The following is a 5,855-nucleotide window of genomic DNA, read 5'->3' as shown; positions in this document are numbered from 1 at the left end:
TACTTTTGGAATACTTTATGGGCTAAACTTGGCACAAAATTGTTGTTTTCTACTACTTGTCATGCTCAAACGGATGGACAAACTGAAGTTGTCAATAGAAATTTGGGAACACTTTTGCGTGCTATTCTTAAAAAGAACTTGGATTGACATTTCTTTGGACTTTATTTTGGGGTTGCATAGCACTAAGAAGGGGAGGGATTCTATTTTTGTTGTTGTGGATAGATTCTCTAAGATGGCACATTTTATAGCTTGTCATAAAACCGATGATGCTTCAAACATAGCGGATTTGTTCTTTATGCGCTAAACTTGGCACAAAATTGTGGTTTTCTACTACTTGTCATCCTCAAACGGATGGACAAATTGAAGTTGACAATAGAACTTTGGGAACACTTTTGCGTGCTATTCTTAAAAAGAACTTGGATTGACATTTCTAAGGACTTTATTTTGGGGTTGCATAGGACTAAGAAGGGGAGGTATTCTATTTTTGTTGTTGTGGATCGATTCTCTAAGATTACACATTTTATAGCTTGTCATAAAACCCATGATGCTTCAAACATTGCGGACTTGTTCTTTAGAGAAGTCGCTAGGTTGCATGGCATGCCTATGACTATTGTTGCTGGTCGCGATGTTAAATTCTTGAGTTACTTTTGGAATACTTTATGGGCTTAAACTTGGCACAAAATTGTCGTTTTCTACTACTTGTCATCCTCAAACGGATGGACAAACTGAAGTTGCCAATAGAAATTGGGAACACTTTTGCGTGCTATTCTTAAAAAGAACTTGGATTGACATTTCTATGGACTTTATTTTGGGGTTGCCTAGGACTAAGAAGGGGAGGGATTCTATTTTTGTTGTTGTGGATAGATTCTCTAAGATGGCCCATTTTGTAGCTTGTCATAAAACCCATGATGTTTCAAACATTGCGGATTTGTTCTTTAGAGAAGTCGTTAGGTTGCATGGAACGCCTAGGACTATTGTTTCTGGTCGCGATGTTATATTCTCGAGTTACTTTTGGAAGACTTTATGGGCTAAACTTGGCACAAAATTGTTGTTTTCTACTACTTGTCATCCTCAAACGGATGGACAAACTGAAGTTGTCAATAGAAATTGGGAACACTTTTGCGTGCTATTCTTAACAAAGAACTTTGATTGACATTTCAATGGACTTTATTTTGGGGTTGCCTAGGACTAAGAAGGGGAGGGATTCTATTTTTGTTGTTGTGGATAGATTCTCTAAGATGGCCCATTTTATAGCTTGTCATAAAACCCATGATGCTTCAAACATTGCGGATTTGTTCTTTAGAGAAGTCGTTAGGTTTCATGGCATGCCTAGGACTATTGTTTCTGGTCGCGATGTTAAATTCTTGAGTTACTTTTTGAATACTTTATGGGCTAAACTTGGCACAAAATTGTTGTTTTCTACTACTTGTCATCCTCAAACGGATGGACAAACTGAAGTTGTCAATAGAACTTTGGGAACACTTTTGCGTGCTATTCTTAAGAAGAACTTGGATTGACATTTCTATGGACTTTATTTTGGGGTTGCCTAGGACTAAGAATGGGAGGGATTCTATAATTGTTGTTGTGGATAGATTCTCTAAGGTGGCACATTTTATAGCTTGTCATAAAACCGATGATGCTTCAAACATTGCGAATTTGTTCTTTAGAGAAGTCGTTAGGTTGCATGGCATGCCTAGAAATATTGTTTCTGGTCGCGATGTTAAATTCTTAAGTTACTTTTGGAATACTTTATGGGCTAAACTTGGCACAAAATTGTTGTTTTCTACTACTTGTCATGCTCAAACGGATGGACAAACTGAAGTTGTCAATAGAACTTTGGGAACACTTCTGCGTGCTATTCTTAAAAAGAACTTGGATTGACATTTCTATAGACTTTATTTTGGGGTTGCCTAGGACTAAGAAGGGGAGGGATTCTATTTTTGTTGTTGTGGATAGATTCTCTAAGATGGGACATTTTATAGCTTGTCATAAAACCGATGATGCTTCAAACATTGCGGACTTGTTCTTTAGAGAAGTCGCTAGGTTGCATGGCATGCCTAGGACTATTGTTTCTGTTCGCGATGTTAAATTCTTGAGTTACTTTTGGAATACTTTATGGGCTAAACTTGGCACAAAATTGTTGTTTTCTACTACTTGTCATCCTCAAACGGGTAGACAAACTTAAGTTGTCAATAGAAATTGGGAACACTTTTGCGTGTTATTCTTAAAAAGAACTTGGATTGACATTTCTATGGACTTTATTTTGGGGTTGCCTAGGACTAAGAAAGGGAGGGATTCTATTTTTGTGGTTGTGGATAGATTCTCTAAGATGGCACATTTTATAGCTTGTCATAAAACCGATGATGCTTCAAACATTGCGGACTTGTTCTTTAGAGAAGTCGCTAGGTTGCATGGCATGCCTAGGACTATTGTTTCTGGTCGCGATGTTAAATTCTTGAGTTACTTTTGGAATACTTTATGGGCTAAACTTTGCACAAAATTGTGGTTTTCTACTACTTGTCATCCTCAAACGGATGGACAAACTGAAGTTGTCAATAGAAATTGGGAACACTTTTGCGTGCTATTCTTAAAAAGAACTTTGATTGACATTTCAATGGACTTTATTTTGGGGTTGCCTAGGACTAAGAAGGGGAGGGATTCTATTTTTGTTGTTGTGGATAGATTCTCTAAGATGGTACATTTTATAGCTTGTCATAAAACCCATGATGCTTCAAACATTGCGAATTTGTTCTTTAGAGAAGTCGTTAGGTTGCATGGCATGCCTAGGACTATATTTTCTGGTCGCGATGTTAAATTCTTGAGTTAATTTTGGAATACTTTATGGGCTAAACTTGGCACAAAATTGTTGTTTTCTACTACTTGTCATCCTCAAACGGATGGAAAAACTGAAGTTGTCAATAGAAATTGGGAACACTTTTGCGTGCTATTCTTAAAAAGAACTTTGATTGACATTTCTATGGATTTTATTTTGGGGTTGCCTAGGACTAAGAAGGGGAGGGATTCTATTTTTGTTGTTGTGGATAGATTCTCTAAGATGGCACATTTTATAGCTTGTCATAAAACCCATGATGCTTCAAACATTGCGGATTTGTTCTTTAGAGAAGTCGTTAGGTTGCATGGCATGCCTAGGACTATTGTTTCTGGTCGCGATGTTAAATTCTTGAGTTACTTTTGGAATACTTTATGGGCTAAACTTGGCACAAAATTGTTGTTTTCTACTACTCGTCATGCTCAAACGGATGGACAAACTGAAGTTGTCAATAGAATTTTCTGAACACTTTTGCGTGCTATTCTTAAAAAGAACTTGGATTGACATTTCTATGGACTTTATTTTGGGGTTGCATAGGACTAAGAAGGGGAGGTATTCTATTTTTGTTGTTGTGGATAGATTCTCTAAGATGACACATTTTATAGCTTGTCATAAAACCCATGATGCTTCAAACATTGCGGATTTGTTCTTTAGAGAAGTCGCTAGGTTGCATGGCATGCCTAGGACTATTGTTTTTGTTCGCGATGTTAAATTCTTGAGTTACTTTTGGAAGACTTTATGGGCTAAACTTGGCACAAAATTGTTGTTTTCTACTACTTGTCATCCTCAAACGGGTGGACAAACTGAAGTTGTCAATAGAAATTGGGAACACTTTTGCGTGCTATTCTTAAAAAGAACTTTGATTTACATTTCTATGGACTTTATTTTGGGGATGCCTAGGACTAAGAAGGGGGGGGATTCTATTTTTGTTGTTGTTGATAGATTCTCTAAGATGGTACATTTTATAGCTTGTCATAAAACCCATGATGCTTCAAACATTGCGGATTTGTTCTTTAGAGAAGTCGTTAGGTTGCATGGCATGCTTAGGACTATTGTTTTCTGGTCGCGACATTAAATTATTGAGTTACTTTTGGAAGACTTTATGCGCTAAACTTGGCACAAAATTGTGGTTTTCTACTACTTGTCATCCTCAAACGGATGGACAAACTGAAGTTGACAATAGAACTTTGGGAACACTTTTGCGTGCTATTCTTAAAAAGAAATTGGATTGACATTTCTAAGGACTTTATTTTGGGGTTGCATAGGACTAAGAAGGGGAGGTATTCTATTTTTGTTGTTGTGGATAGATTCTCTAAGATTACACATTTTATAGCTTGTCATAAAACCCATGATGCTTCAAACATTGCGGACTTGTTCTTTAGAGAAGTCGCTAGGTTGCATGGCATGCCTATGACTATTGTTGCTGGTCGCGATGTTAAATTCTTGAGTTACTTTTGGAATACTTTATGGGCTAAACATGGCACAAAATTGTCGTTTTCTACTACTTGTCATCCTCAAACGGATGGACAAACTGAAGTTGCCAATAGAAATTGGGAACACTTTTGCGTGCTATTCTTAAAAAGAACTTGGATTGACATTTCTATGGACTTTATTTTGGGGTTGCCTAGGACTAAGAAGGGGAGGGATTCTATTTTTGTTGTTGTGGATAGATTCTCTAAGATGGCCCATTTTATAGCTTGTCATAAAACCCATGATGCTTCAAACATTGCGGATTTGTTCTTTAGAGAAGTCGTTAGGTTGCATGGCATGCCTAGGACTATTGTTTCTGGTCGCGATGTTAAATTCTTGAGTTACTTTTGGAATACTTTATGGGCTAAACTTGGCACAAAATTGTTGTTTCTACTACTTGTCATCCACAAACGGATGGACAAACTGAAGTTGTCAATAGAACTTTGGGAACACTTTTGCGTGCTATTCTTAAAAAGAACTTGGATTGACATTTCTATGGATTTTATTTTGGGGTTGCCTAGGACTAAGAATGGGAGGGATTCTATATTTGTTGTTGTGGATAGATTCTCTAAGATGACACATTTTATAGCTTGTCATAAAACCGATGATGCTTCAAACATTGCGGATTTGTTCTTTAGAGAAGTCGTTAGGTTGCATGGCATGCCTAGGACTATTGTATTCTGGTCGCGACGTTAAATTATTGAGTTACTTTTGGAAGACTTTATGTGCTAAACTTGCAACAAAACTGTTGTTTTCTACTACTTGTCATCCTCAAACGGATGGACAAACTGAAGTTGGCAATAGAACTTTGGGAACACATTTGCGTGCTATTCTTAAAAAGAACTTTAATTGACATTTCTATGGACTTTATTTTGGTGTTGCATAGGACTAAGAAGGGGAGGGATTCTATTTTTGTTGTTGTGGATATATTCTCTAAGATGGTACATTTTATAGCTTGTCATAAAACCGATGATGCTTCAAGCATTGCGGACTTGTTCTTTAGAGAAGTCGCTAGGTTGCATGGTATGCCTAGGACAATTGTTTCTGGTCGCGATATTAAATTTTTGAGTTACTTTTGGAATACTTTATGGGCTAAACTTTGCACAAAATTATTGTTTTCTACTACTTGTCATCCTCAAACGGATGGACAAACTGAAGTTGTCAATAGAAATTGGGAACACTTTTGCGTGCTATTCTTAAAAAGAACTTTGATTGACATTTATATGGACTTTATTTTGGGGTTGCCTAGGACTAAGAAGGGGAGGGATTCTATTTTTGTTGTTGTGGATAGATTCTCTAAGATGGTACATTTTATAGCTTGTCATAAAACCCATGATGCTTCAAACATTGCGGACTTGTTCTTTAGAGAAGTCGCTAGGTTGCATGGCATGCCTAGGACTATTGTTTCTGTTCGCGATGTTAAATTCTTGAGTTACTTTTGGAATACTTTATGGGCTAAACTTGGCACAAAATTGTTGTTTTCTACTACTTGTCATCCTCAAACGGATGGAAAAACTGAAGTTGTCAATAGAAATTGGGAACACTTTTGCGTGCT

The sequence above is a fragment of the Primulina eburnea genome, unplaced genomic scaffold (assembly GCF_022965805.1).
Source record: "Primulina eburnea isolate SZY01 unplaced genomic scaffold, ASM2296580v1 ctg424_ERROPOS6267910+, whole genome shotgun sequence".
NCBI lineage: Eukaryota > Viridiplantae > Streptophyta > Magnoliopsida > Lamiales > Gesneriaceae > Primulina > Primulina eburnea.
This window is presented reverse-complemented; position numbering follows the sequence as displayed.